The sequence below is a fragment of the Chlorocebus sabaeus genome, chromosome 4 (assembly GCF_047675955.1).
Source record: "Chlorocebus sabaeus isolate Y175 chromosome 4, mChlSab1.0.hap1, whole genome shotgun sequence".
NCBI classification, from domain to species: domain Eukaryota; kingdom Metazoa; phylum Chordata; class Mammalia; order Primates; family Cercopithecidae; genus Chlorocebus; species Chlorocebus sabaeus.
Window position 1 is genome coordinate 67650370 of NC_132907.1, and position 14880 is coordinate 67665249.

Below are 14880 nucleotides of genomic sequence, written 5' to 3' on the forward strand. Positions count from 1 at the left end.
CTGCTTTATCCTGATCAGTATGACAAAATTTTTTGAAATTTATTTATTTTCTCAAAAAAATCTAACTTCTGGTTTTATATTATTTTACTTATATTTTTTCTTTTAAAAAAAATTATACATTAAGTTACGTGATACATGTGTTTAACTGGCAGGTTTGTTACATAGATATACATGTACTAGGGTGGGTTGCTGCACCCATCAAACCGTCATCTACGTTAGGTATTTCTCCTAATGCTGCTATCCCTCCCCTAGGTCCCCCAACCCCCGACAGGCCCTGGTATGTGATGTTCCCCTCCTTGTGTCCATGTGTTCTCATTGTTCAATTCCCATTTATGAGTGAGAACATGTGGTGTTTGGTTTTCTGTTCCTGTGTTAATTTGTTGAGAATGATGGTTTCCAGCTTCATCCATGTCCCTACAAAGGACATGAACTCATTATTTTTATGGCTGCATACTATTTCATGGTGTATATCCAGTCTATCATTGATGGACATTTGGGTTGGTTCCAAGTCTTTGCTATTGTGAATAGTGATACAATAAACACACATATGTATATGTCTTTATAGTAGAATGATTTATAATCTTTTGGGTATATACCCTGTAGTGGGATTGCTGGGTCAAATGGTATTTCTGGTTCTAGATCCTTGAGGAATTGCCACACTTTCTTCCACAATGTTTGAACTAATTTACGTTCCCACCAAAAGTGTAAAAGTATTCCTATTTCTCCACATACTATCCAGCATCTGTTGCTTCCTCACTTTTTAATGATTGCCATTCTAACTGGTGTGAGATGGTGTCTCATTGTGGTTTTTGATTTGCATTTCTCTAATCACCAGTGATAATGAGCTTTTTTTCATATGTTTGTTGACCACGTAAATGTCTTCTTTTGAGAACTGTCTGTTCATATCCTTCACTCACCTTGTGATAAGATTGTTCATTTTTTTCTTGTAAATGTGTTTACATTTTGGTAGATTCTGGATATTAGCCCTTTGTCAGATAGATAGATTGCAAAAATTTTCTCCCATTCTGTGGTTTGCCTGATCACTCTGATGGTAGTTTCTTTTCCTGTGCAGAATCTCTTTAGTTTAATTAGATCCCATTTATCAATTTTGTCTTTTGTTGTTATTGCTTTTGGTGTTTTAGTCATGAAGTCTTTGCATACGCCTATGTCCTGAATGGTATTGCCTAGGTTTTCTTCTAGGGTTTTTATGGTTTTAGTTCTTACGTTTAGGTCTTTAATCCATCTTGAGTGAATTTTTGTATAAGGTGTAAGGAAAGGATCTGGATTCAGTTTTCCGCATACGGCTAGCCAGTTTTCCCAACACCATTTATTAAATAGGGACTCCTTTCCCCATTTCTTGTTTTTATCAGGTTTATCAAAGATCTGATGTCTGTAGATGTGTGGAATTATTGCTGAGGGCTCTGTTCTGTTCCATTGGTCTATATATCTGTTTTGGTGTCAGTACCATGCTGTTTTGGTTACTGAAGCCTTGTAGTATAGTTTGAAGTCAGGTAGCGTGATGCCTCCAGCTTTGTTATTTTTGTTTAGGATTGTCTTTGCTGTAAGGGCTCTTTTTTGGTTCCATATGAAATTTAAACTTGTTTTTTCTAATTCTGTGAGGAAGGTCAATGGTAGCTTGATGGGGATAGCATTGAATCTATCAATTACTTTGAGCAGTATGGCCATATTCACGATACTGATTCTTCCTATCCATGAGCATGGAACGTTTTTCCATTTGTTTGTGTCCTCCCTTATTTCCTTGAGCAGTGATTTGTAGTTTTCCTTGAAGAGGTCCTTCACATCCCTTGTAAGCTGTATTCCTAGGTATTTTATTCTCTTTGCAGTAGTTGTGAATGGGAGTTCACTCATAATTTGGCTCTCTGTCTGTTATTGGTGTATAGGAATGCTTGTGATTTTTGCACATTGATTTTGTATCCTCAGACTTTGCTGAAATTGCTTATCAGGTTAAGGAGTTTTGAGGCTGAGATGATGGGGTTTTCTAAATATACAATCATATCATCTGCAAACAGACACAATTTGACTTCCTCTCTTCCTATTTGAATACGCTTTATTCCTTTCTCTTGGCTAATTGCCCTGGCTAGAACTTCCAATACTATGTTGAATGGATAGGAGTAGTGGGAGAGGACATCCTTGTCTTGCGCTTGTTTTCAAGGGTAATGTTTCTAGCTTTTGCCCATTCAGTATGATATTGGCTGTGGATCTGTCATAAATAGCTCTTTTTATTTTGAGTTACGTTCCATCCATACCTAGTTTATTGAAAGTTTATAGCATGAAGGGGTGCTGAATTTTATTGAAGACCTTTTCTGCATCTGTTGAGATAATTGTGTGGCTTTTGTCTTTGGTTCTGTTTATGTGATGGCTTACTTTATTGATTGGTACTTATTGAGCCAGCCTTGCATCCCAGGGATGAAGTCAACTTGATCGTGATCGATAAGCTTTTTGATGTGCTGCTGCATTGAGTTTGCCAGTATATTATTGAGGATTTTCACATCAATGTTTATCAGAGTTATTGGCCTGAATTTTTCTTTTTCTTGTTGTGTCTCTGCCATGTTTTGTTATCAGAAAGATGCTGGCCTCATAAAATGAGTTGGGAGGATTCCCTCTTTTTCTATTGTTTGCAATAGTTTCAGAAGGAATGATACCAGCTCCTCTATGTACCTCTGGTAGAATTTGGCTGTGAATCTGCCTAGTCCTGGGCTTTTTATGTTTGGCAGGTTATTAATTGCTGCATGCATTTCAGAATTTGTTATTGGTCTATTCAGGGATTCGCCTTCTTCCTGGTTTAGTCTTTGGAGGGTGTATGTGTCCAGGAATTTATCAATCTCTTCTAGATTTCTTAGTTTATTTGCATAGAGGTTTTTATAGTATTCTCTAATGGTAGTTTGTATTTTTGTGGGATCACTGGATATATCCCCTTCATCATTTTTTATTGTGTCTGTTTGATTCTTCTCTCTTCTTTATTAGTCTGGCAAGTGGTCCATCTATTTTTTAATCTTTTCAAAAACACAGCTCTTCAATTAATTGATTTTTTCAGTGATTTTTTATGTCTCTATCTCCTTCAGCTTTGCTCTGATCTTAGGTATTTCTTGTTTTCTGCTATCTTTTGAATTTGCTTTCTCTTGCTTCTCTAGTTCTTTTAATTGTGATGGTAGTGTGTCAAGTTTAGCTCTTTCCCACTTTCTCCTGTGGGCATTTAGTGCTATAATTTTCCCTCTAAATACTGCTTTAGCTGTGTCCCAGAGATTCTGTTACATGTGTCTTTGTTCTTATTGGTTTCTAATAACTTATTTATTTCTGCCTTCATTTCATTATTTACCCAGTAGTTATTCAGGAGCAGGATGTTCAGTTTCCATGTAGTTGTGTGGTTTTGAGTGAGTTTCTTAATCCTGAGTTCTAATTTGATTTCATTGTGTTGTGAGAGACTGTTGTGATTTCCATTCTTTTGCATTTGCTGAGGAGTGTTATACTTCCAATTATGCGGTCAATTTTTGAATAAGTACAATGTGGTACTGAGAGGAATGTATACTCTGTAGATTTGGAGTGGAGAATTCTGTAGATGCCTCTTAGATCTGCTTGGTGCAGAGCTGAGTTCAATTCCTGAATATCCTTGTTAAATTTCTGTCTTATTGATCTGTCTAATATTAACAGTGGTGTGTTAATGTCTCCCGCTATTATTGTATGGGAATCTAAGTCCCTTTGTAGGTCTCTAAGTACTTGCTTTATAAATCCAGGTGCTCCTGTTTTGGGTGCATATATATTTAGAATAGTTAGCTCTTCTTTTTGCATTTATCCCTTTACCATTATGTAATGCCCTTCTTTGTCTTTTTTGATCTTTGTTGGTTTAAAGTCTGTTTCATCAGAGACTAGGATTGCAATCCCTGCTATTTTTTTTTGCTTTCCTTTTTCTTGGTAAATATTCCTCCATCCTTTATTTTGAGCTTATGTGTGTCTTTGCATGTGAGATGGGTCTCCAGAGTACATCACTCCTATGGGTCTTGACTCTTTATCCAATTTGCCAGTCTGTGTCTTTAAATTGGGGCATTTAGCCCATTTACATTTAAGGTTAGCATTCTTATGTGTGAATTTTATCCTGTCATTATGAAGCTAGCTGGTTATTTTGCCCATTAGTTGGTACAATTTCTTCATAATGTCGATGGCCTTTAGAATTTGGTATGTTTTTGCAGTGGCTGGTACTGATTTTTCCTTTTGATATTTAGTTCTTCCTCCCGGAGCTCTTGTAAGGCAGGCCTGGTGGTAACAAAATCTGTTCACATTTGCTTGTTTGTAAAGTATTTTATTTCTCCTTTGTTTATGAAGTTTAGTTTGGCTGGATATGAAATTCTGGGTTGAAAATTCTTTTCTTTAAGAATGCTGAATATTGGCTCCTACTCTTTTCTGGCTTGTAGAATTTCTTCAGGGAGCTCTGCTGTTAGTCTGATAGGCTTCCCTTTGTGGGTAACCCTACCTTTTCTCTGGATGTCCTTAACATTTTTTCCTTCATTTCAACCTTGGTGAAGCTGGTGATTATGTGTCTTGGGGTTGCTCTTCTCGAGGGGTATCTTTGTGGTGTTCTGTGTATTTCCTGAATTTGAATGTTGGCCTGTCTTGCTAATTTGGTGAAGTTCTCCTGGATAATATCCTGAAGAGTGTTTTCCACCTTGGTTCTATTCTCCCCGTCACTTTCAGGTACACCAATCAAATATAGGTTTGGTCTTTTCACATAATCCCATGTTTTTTAGAGGCTTTGCTCATTCATTTTCATTCTTTTTTCTCTAATCTTGTCTTCATGCTTTATTTCACTAAGTTGATCTTCAACCTCTAATATCCTTTCTTCCATTTGATCGATTCGGCTATTGATACCTGTGTATGCTTCATGCAGTTCTCATGCTGTGTTTGTCAGTTCCATCAGGTCATTTATGTTCTTCTCTAAACTGGTTATTCTACTTAGCAATTCCTCTAACCTTTTTTCAAGGTTCTTAGCTAACGTGCATTGGGTTAGAACATGCTTCTTTAACTCAGTGGAGTTTTACCCACCTTCTGAACAATACTTCTGTCAATTAGTCAAACTCATTCTCTGTTCAGTTTTGTTCCCTTGCTGGAGAGGAGTTGTGGTCCTTTGGAAGAGAAGAGGCATTCTGGTTTTTGGAAATTTCAGCCTTTTTGCAATGTTTATTCCTCATCTTTGTGGAGGTATCTACCTTTGGTCTTTGATGATGGTCATCAACAGATGGTGTTGTTGTGTGGATGTACTTTTTGTTGATGTTGATTCTATTCCTTTCTGTTAGCCTTTCTTCTACGGTCAGGAGCCTCTGCTATGGGTCTGCTGGAGTTTGCTGGAGGTCCACCCCAGATGCTGTTTGCCTGATTATCACCAGTGGAGGCTGCAGAACAGCAAAGATTGCTTCCTGTTCCTTCATCTGGAAGCTTTGTACCAGAAAGGCACCACCAGATGCCAGCTGGAGCTTTCCTGTATGAGTGTCTATCGACCCCTGCTGGGAGTTGTCTTCTAGTCAGGAGGCATGGGAGTCAGGGACCCACTTGAAGAGGCAGTCTATCCCTTATAAGAATGCTGTTCTGGGAAATCTGCTGCTTTCTCCTGACCTGAAAGGCAGGAGCTTTTATGTCTGCTGAAGCTGTGCCCATAGCCACCCCTTCCCCCAGGTGCTCTGTCCCAAGGATATGGGAATTTTACCTATAAGCCCCTGACTGGTGCTGCTGCTTTTTTCCAGAGATGTCCTGCCTAGACAGGAGGAGTCTAGAGAGGGTTTTATACATTCTTAAACAATACTTTTCTCTTTTATTATTTTTTGTTCTTTATTTTTTAGGGATTTCATTTGTTCTCTTCTGTTTTTCGACTTGCAAGCTGAGGTCATTTATTAAAGACTTGGTATTTTTCCAATATGTACATTATAGTAACGTAAATTTCCTTCTAAGTATAGCCATAGGCATTTTTCACAATATTCTGATATTAGTAAATATACTCCATTTTTTAAATTACTCAGTATTTTCTGGTAAAACATTACCTGTCTAACAGGCACATAGGTGGGCCATGTATTGTCATCTCATTTAACATTCTGTGACTTTACATTGAAGTGTTTAAACCACTTATATTTAATATGATTATTGATACTGTTACATTTAATTATCATTTTGCTGTTTGTTTTCTGATTTTTCCATCTCTTATTTGTTTCTTCTTTCTTACTGTTTGCCTTATTTGGGTTAATACAGTATGTTTTATTCTATCTCATTTATTTTTTGGCTTGTTTTCACTCTTTTTAAATCTTTTTGCTGAACGTAGACTTTTTGATTGGACATTTCTTATCAGTACAGTAAGATTTTGCTGTGTCCTTATATTTGTTTCTATCTTTGTTACATTACTTGTTTCTCAGTATGCTTTTACTTTGTCACTAGTTTTGAGCAGTTTAATTATTACATGTCTTACTGTAGTAGGCTTTACTTTTTTTTCTCTTAGAGTTAATTCAGCTTCTTCAATTTCTGAGTGTATATGAGTGTACACCTTTTCTTAAACGTAGAACATTTGTGGTCATTTTTTCTTCAATGTTTTGCCCAACTCTCTTCTCCTTTAATCACTGTTCACTGGGTCTCTGTTTTTATTGTTTTTTTTTTCATTCTTTTCCTTTTTGTCATTTTGAGTCTATTCAATGACATTTTGAATCTATTCAAAATGACAAAAAGGAAAAGAAGAAAATAATTTATTCATCTCCATTATTAGAAGAAGTTCACTATTTTTTTTTCTGCAACATCTTATCTGCTTTAATTTTATCCAGAGTATTTTTGAATCTTAGATATGTAGTCTTTTCTAAAAAAAACTAAACAATAAATATAAAATTTCTGGTAGCAGTAAGAAAATGTATGAAGTTGCTATGTAAATTTTGGTATATTTATACAATAGCATGTTATGTAGCCATTAAAATAACATTGAAGCAAACAAATAAGCAAACAAAAATAATGACATGAGAAGATGTTGCCAATATATCACAATATGTAATGTGCACTATGAGATATATGTAAACTGAATAATACCGTATTTGTCACAGAAAAAAGTACAGTATTAGAAAAATAATGTAAGAATATACCCTACAGTGTTAATAATCTTTCAACTGTGGATGTTCTTCCTTTGAGCTCTTGGTTTTCAAAGTTTTCTGAGGTGTATATTACTTTTGTAATTAAAAAAGGAAATGAAGTTTTTAAAAAATGAGGTTAGGCAATAAAAGGAAGCAGAAAAATAATAACTATAGAAGGAGAATAAAAGAGTTCTTTAACATGGTATGCATATTTTATATTCAAGTTCACTAATTTTTTTTCTTCAACATCTTATCTGCTTTAATTTCACCCAGAGTTTTTTTGAATCTTAGATCTGTAGTCTTTTCTTCAAGTATTCTGTAATATAGTACACATATTATATACATATTATATATATTAAAACATACATATATTTTGTTTGTTTGTTTGGTTTGGTTTTTCGTTTTGTTTTTGTTTTGTTTTGTTTTGAGACGGAGTCTGGCTGTCTCCCAGGCTGGAGTGCAGTGGCCTGATTTCCGCTCACTGCAAGCTCCGCCTCCCGGGTTCATGCCATTCTTCTGCTTCAGCCTCCCAAGTAGCTGGGACTACAGGCACCTGCCACCATGCCCGGCTAATTTTTTGTACTTTTAGTAGAGACGGGGTTTCACCGTGTTAGCCAGGATGGTCTCGATCTCCTGACGACGTGATCCGCCCTCCTCGGGCTCCTAAAGTGCTGGGATTACAGGCGTGAGCCACCGCACCCGGCCACATATATGCTTTTAAACATGTGTCTCTCTAGCATGGCGATTAACATTTAAAATATCATATTTAATTATATCAATGGTGTCTTTGGGGGTTGTTTTTAATTAATATATTTTTCTTTGCATTCACATCTTTCTTCTTTCCCTGGCTATAATTTCTGATTGGATTACAGACATTGTGAGTTTTACCATGTGAAGCTAAATAGCTTCATATTTTAATAAATATTATTGAGTTTTGCTCTGATAGAAGATTAAATTTCTTAAAACAGCTTAATTCTTTTGAATCTTGGTTTTGTAGCAAACCTTAATTTAGGACTAATTTTGCCCCACTAATCAAGTAGTATCTTTCTGAGTAGTCTACAAAAAGTCTTGCAAATTATGAGGTTTTCTACTTTGTCTGGTGAAGACTAGCTCCATTCACAGTTCATAATTTTTCTCCCTCTAATCCTTGTGATTAGTTACCTCTGTCATTTCTTGTTTCCTGTTTCCACTCATATTCTCATAGGTAGTCAGCTGAAGAGCTGAATGAGATTCTCTTTAGATTTCTGTAGCTCCCTCTGTTACTTCTTCCTGCAAACTTTAGCCACATTAGTCTCCCTGCTCAACTCAGGGAGACTGGCAAACTCCATCTCTGTCCCCATGTCCTGCATTATGAAAACCCTATTCAGACAGCACAATGGGTAAGTTTTAGGGATTACCTCATTTATTTCTCTTCTCTCAGGGGTGATTGTCTTATTTTCTTAAGTCTGGTACTTTAAGAATTATTGTTTAATGTATTTTTTCTGATTTTTTGTGTTTTAGTAGTATGGTAAATCCAGCACCTGTATACATGTTTGCCAAAAGAGGAATTTAGGGAAAAATATTTTTAAACATATCCCTGCTTACTTAATTGTAGTAATTCATTTTTAAGGACATGGATGACACAGGAAATTCTGTAGCCCATAAAACAACCATGATTCTCTCCTCCATAGATATTCTAGTGTTATTTAACTGCTTTCCACCAAATATTCCATTTTTTTCATACAATTTGTCAATCTGCTATCTCACTTATATATGATTGAATTTGTTATACTTATATGACCATAGATGTTTAAAATTTTATTTTCTAATGACATTAAAACTCTTAAACTTCTATTGTATAAATAATATACTATCACGTATATTATACATCATAAATAAATGTTTACATTAGAGATATATTCAATCTTTACATACACACATATACTTGGTGTGTATGTGTATATAAAATCTTCCCTATATATGATAATTTCCATGTGTGTATATAAAACCTCTCCTATATCTGATAATTTCCCATGGACATAATTTCAAAAGTAAAATTTCTCATTCAAAGACTGACAGTAAAATTTGCAACCTTGCTTCCCAGTGTTTAAAAAATGGCTTTAAAAAAGTTCAGTTTAAAGGTCCTCCAGAAATCTTTGTTTTTATAGGGTACTCCAGTCCTAGAAATAATCAATTATAATTTAACCTGTAACATCTCAAGAATTATTATAAGGAGAGGGAAAATATTGAGAGAAATTAATCTCAAATTGTATTCTTCAGATGGTACTACCAATTCTGCCAATTCATAAGGCCATACCGGAAAGCATAGCATAGAGGATGGTTCCTGTTAGCATTTAAAATGTATGCGAAAAAGCTTTAGATATCCAATTATAGTGTGAAGAAAAATCAGCAATAATTCAACAAGAATGCAACATTGTGGCCGGGCGCGGTGGCTCACGCCTGTAATCCCAGCACTTTGGGAGGCCGAGGCGGGTGGATCACAAGGTCAGGAGATCGAGACCATGGTGAAACCCCGTCTCTACTAAAAAATAGAAAAAAATTAGCCGGGCGCAGTGGCGGGCGCCTGCAGTCCCAGCTACTCGGGAGGCTGAGGTAGGAGAATGGCGTGAACCCGGGAGGCGGAGCTTGCAGTGAGCCGAGATTGCGCCACTGCACTCCAGCCTGGGCGACAGAGCGAGACTCCGTCTCAAAAAAATAAAAATAAAAATAAAAATAAAAATAAAAAGAATGCAACATTGTAACATGGGACTGTTTTGTTTGCGAAGATCAAATTTAGAAGGATGACTGATCTCAGAGCAGAAATAGGCTATGATAAGCATCACAGAGAAACATTTTTCCAGGGAAAGATTGGGAACTAATTCTCATCCACGATTAAATCTGTTCATCAAATATATTTTCTGAAATACATCTGCCACTTGCAACATGAGATTATGGTTACAATTAGCAGCTGTTGTCAGCTCTGCTTCACCTCATTAGTAATCATGGATCTCCAAAGTTATAGGGTTGATTATAGCTTTACAAGATCTGAAAGAACATGTTGCCTCATTTTACACCTATTTTATGCTTAACGTATTTAAAGTTCAATGATTTTTAAAAGTTACTTTCTACTGCTGTGGAATGGAAAAGCAACAAAACAAACTTTCTGGTGAGGGATTTAATTATGCCTCAATAAAATGTCCATGACTTCAAAATAAACTGGAATAAATGTGTAAGTGCATTCGTATAGTAGTGCTTCTCTCATATTTGTTTGATTTTATTGCAAAAAGTAAAATAATAATAATCTAACAAGAATATCATGGATCTCTGCAAAAAAGATTTGAACTAATTTTTCAAATGAAATTATAAATAATATCATTGTACAGCTAATACTCAACATTCATTTTTGAGGTGTAGTGAAGGTTGGCTAGACCACAGCTATGAGGAACATGTTTCTGGAAAGCAGTAGCTGAAAAGTAAGAACCAAATGACATTCTAGCTAAATTGACTTAGTCAGTGGAAGAAATATATGGAATCTAGTAGAGTAAAAGGAATGAATTCTTGACATATTTCTGCATATTACTCATTCGTTCTGGTGTCTGTAATTGAGTTTAGATTATTTATGCTAGGTAAAAATATAGATATCTGATACATGCTTGACTTTTAATGATAGAACACAAAAATGTAAAGCAAATAAGAAAAATGAAAAGCAGAGTTCAGCTTCCAGGGGTAGAGAGCCCCTGAGCTCTCTTTCACACGTTATTTGATCCCTATATGATTGGATCCTGTCTCTGCAGAAAGTATTCATACAAAAAATTACGACAATGGCCTTTTTAAACTGATTGTTCAAAATTCAATGCAGGGGGAATCAATAAAATATAGTTGTTAGAGTAGGCCATCTGCTGGAACATAGAGATAGCTTTGTTCTGTGTTAAGGGTTTATCAGGCTCTTTCTGGTCATTTGTGGTAACCCAGTGTATTTATTATTAATAAGTAAATCAGAATGTCCCATTCTGGGTGAAAATAGAAGTTTGGCTGCTAAATAAAAGAAATTTATCTCTGAACTTTGACAAATTGTGAGACATCATTTGCACTGGAAACAAAAATTTGAACGTAGACCTGGAAGTTGGCACTGTCAAAGTTAAAAGTGAGCTATTTCTGTATCGTCTGTGAGTTTCCTTCATGAATTCTTAATGTGAAAAATAGTGTCTTTCAAGGTTGTACCTAAGAGTAAGGTGGCCAGAAGCCTACATCTATTTTGATCCTGAAAAAAATATACAAGTGTATCAAAGCTTGATTTTTATCATGTTGCAATTGTTAGCTATTTCTCAGTAATAGAAATATCATCAAAATCTCTAGGCTAAACACTAGGGCAACTAGCAATGAGCACAAAAGGAAATTTTATTTTCTTCTTTGATCTTTAATGCAAACAGTAGGAAGGAATCCCAGATCTCTTCAGATATAAGCAGGTAATGGTTAACTATTGACCTTTCCAACAATAGAGAGAAATATTAACAGGTGAATATTATGAATTGAGCTTCATTCAATGCACAGCTGTAGTTATGTTCTTTTGCTTCCACTTTCTTTGTGTACATTTTAGGTTTATTTTTATTCATAAGCAGAATTTGTGTAGCTAAGGAAAATAAAATATTTTTGTTGTTCCAGTGATTTTATTTGCTTTTCTCTCAAAAACCTTATAATAGTGATTTGGTCCCAACATCAGTAAAGCCGACATCAGGAATTGTAAGAGGGTTGAAACCTATAGGTAGGAAACATAATATTTTGTTTCATGTTAGCACAACTGGAAATAGAGGTTTAAAAGAAAAATTTCAACATGACTTGCATGCTCAATTTTACTACATTGTGATTTTGCAAATCAGATCTATCTCTGAAAAGAATCTGACAAAGAATTGTTGGCTAAAAGGCAGTATGACATTTGCTTCTAGAAAAAAATATATATATGTGTGTATATATATACACACACATATATATGTATATATATGTATATATGTATGTATGCTGTTGTGAGTTATAAATTTTTGTATCTAGGTTTCTATTTCTCCTTTATCCCCTTAGGACTTCCCACCCAAGAAATATAGGCTACTCTTGGGCAGTGATCCTATGTCAAATGGGTGTATTTTAAGTGCCTAAATTCTTTTCATAACACCATATGAAAAGATTACAATAATGATTATTGAAAAACTGAGGGAACACTGTCATTTGCATGTACTTCTGTTGTGCGTTGTAGAATACTGCTGAATGACAAAACAGAGATGACTGAAGTGGTTCCATGTACAGGGAGTGAGGTAAAACCTGAGACCAACTATATAACTTACATAGCCATTCCATCGTTGAGATGACACCCGATAACTTTTTTTCCAAAGGACCAAATACTTTTTTTGAAGCAGTGTTTATGACTCTGCAATAATCGTTTTATAAAATTTGGCAGAAAATAAATTAAGCAAGTATCTTCATGTACTATATTAAATTGTTAAAATTATGATCAGACCCGTTCACTTAATAGATCCCTGAAGTTCAGCATAATGCTTAAACAATAGATTAAATAGTATGTCTTTTATTAAACAGTTCAAACAAAAAAGTCATACAATTTATGTTAATGTATGTTCACCCAATAATTTAAAATTTGCCAATACTTCATAACGTTTTAAAACCTAAATATCGGCTGGGCGCGGTAGCTCACGCTGTGTAATCCCAGCACTTTCGGAGGCCGAGGTGGGTGGATCACGAGGTCAGGAGATTGAGACCATCCTGGCTAACACAGTGAAACCCCGTCTCCACTAAAAATACAAAAAAACTAGCCGGGCGAGGTGGCGGGCGCCTGTAGTTCCAGCTACTTGGGAGGCTGAGGCAGGAGAATGGCGGGAACCCGGGAGGCGGAGCTTGCAGTGAGCCGAGATCGTGCCACTGCGCTGCAGCCTGGGCGACAGAGCGAGACTCCGTCTCAAACAAAAAATAAAAATAAAAATAAAAATAAATAAAATAAAACCTAAATATCTATTACTTATGTTTGCCAAAGCCAGTGCCAAAGTGTGAATATATTTAAGATTTATAGTGGGAACTGTAATTTTCCGATACACTTGATCAAAAAGGATCTCGTAATAAGATAAGATGCATTTAATAAGATACCTAGAAAAATGAGGACTACACCAGAGTCTGATTAGCCTGTTAATCGTCCTTCATTGCTTTTCCTGTTTCTGTTCTTATTCTAATCACTTTATCCCGTAGTCTAAAACTGCTATATAAAACCTAGCCTGTGGAGCTACAGCATAGGATTCATCTAAGAATTTGTTTAAAACATACAATCCCAGCTCCCACCCCAGACCTACTGAATCAAACTCTGTTTTTAACAGGATTCGTATGTGATTCACTTAAATGTTAATGTTTGAGAAGCACTCATTTTCCGACATGGCTCAATTAAAGACCGCAACAGAAATCTCAAAAAGATGTAAAAAAAAAAAAAAAAAAAAAATAGCTAGTATGGCATAACATGGTCTGATGTAACTGAAGGATTTTCATATAAATTAACCTTTTCAAAAATTTATCTTTTAAGGATATATTAGATTTCTATTGCTGCTACAAAAAATACTACAAATGTATTATTTTCTTACAGATAGGTCTGAATTTCTGTACATCAGAAGTTCAGTATGTGTCTTACTGGGCAAAGTCAAGGTGGTGGTGTGAACAGGGCCATATTTCTTTCTGTATATTCTAGGCAGGCAATTGCTTTCTGGATCATTTAGGTTGTGAGCAGATTTCAAGTCCTTGCAGTTCTATGGGCGAGGCCCCTGTTTCCTTGCTGGATGTCAGCTTAAGGACTACTCGCAGTTTCTAGAGGCTACCTATGTTCATTGTTTATTGGGTTGTGGCTCCATTCCTTCAGCTTTAAAGCCAGCAACAATGGGTCAAGTATTTCTCATTCTTCAAATCTGTTCTCTTTTTTCCTTCTGTTTCATCTCTCTAAACCAATTTTCTGCCTTCCCATTTCACTTTGTTTGTTTGTTTGTTTGTTTTTGAGAGGGAGTCTCACTCTGTCACCCAGGCTGAAGTGCAGTGGTGCCATCTCGGTTCACTGCAACCTCTGCCTCTGGGGTTCAAGAGATTCTCTTGCCTCAGGCCCCCGAGTAACTGGGACTACAGGTGCCCGCCACCATTCCCGGGTAATTTTTGTATTTTTATTAGAGACGGGGTTTCACCATGTTGGTCAGACTGGTCTCGAACTCCTGACTTCAGATGATCCACTCACCTCTACCTCCCAAAGTTTTGGGATTACAGGCGTGAGCCACTGCGCCTGGTCTTCCTATTCCACTTTTAAGGGCTCATAGGATTAAACTAGGCACGCCTTGATAATCAGGGTAATTCTCTGTTTCAGTGTTTTGAACCTTAATGACATCTGCAAAATTACTTTTGCTGTGTAAAACAACATCTTCACAGGTTCTGGGGATTAAGGTATAGACATCTTAGGGAGAAGAGATATTATTTTGCCAACTGCAGAGTGCTACAAAGCTTACAATGACGTCTTCCACATACAGCCCTGATGAGAAAGTCACAGAACTCTGTGGTGATACAACATTTCATTTTGATTTGAAATAAGTTGGAAGGATAGATTAGAGGAAGCCCTTGATGTAGCTGGATGTTCCTTGAATAAAAAGCCATTCAAGAGCAATATATTTTATAATAGCCTTCTCGATATTTGCTTATAGAGGACTTGGGACACAGTTACGTATTTTTTAACATACTTTCGATGTATTCATTACTATTGGCTCAGTCAAGTTTAACA

At 36.0% G+C, this 14880-nt stretch overlaps 1 protein-coding gene across 1 annotated transcript in view; it reads left to right on the top strand.

Annotated features, from left to right (window-relative positions):
- CDH9 (cadherin 9) overlaps window positions 1-14880 on the top strand; it is a 166469-nt gene that overhangs the window by 139084 nt on the left and 12505 nt on the right. The gene's annotated exons all lie outside the window — the stretch shown is intronic.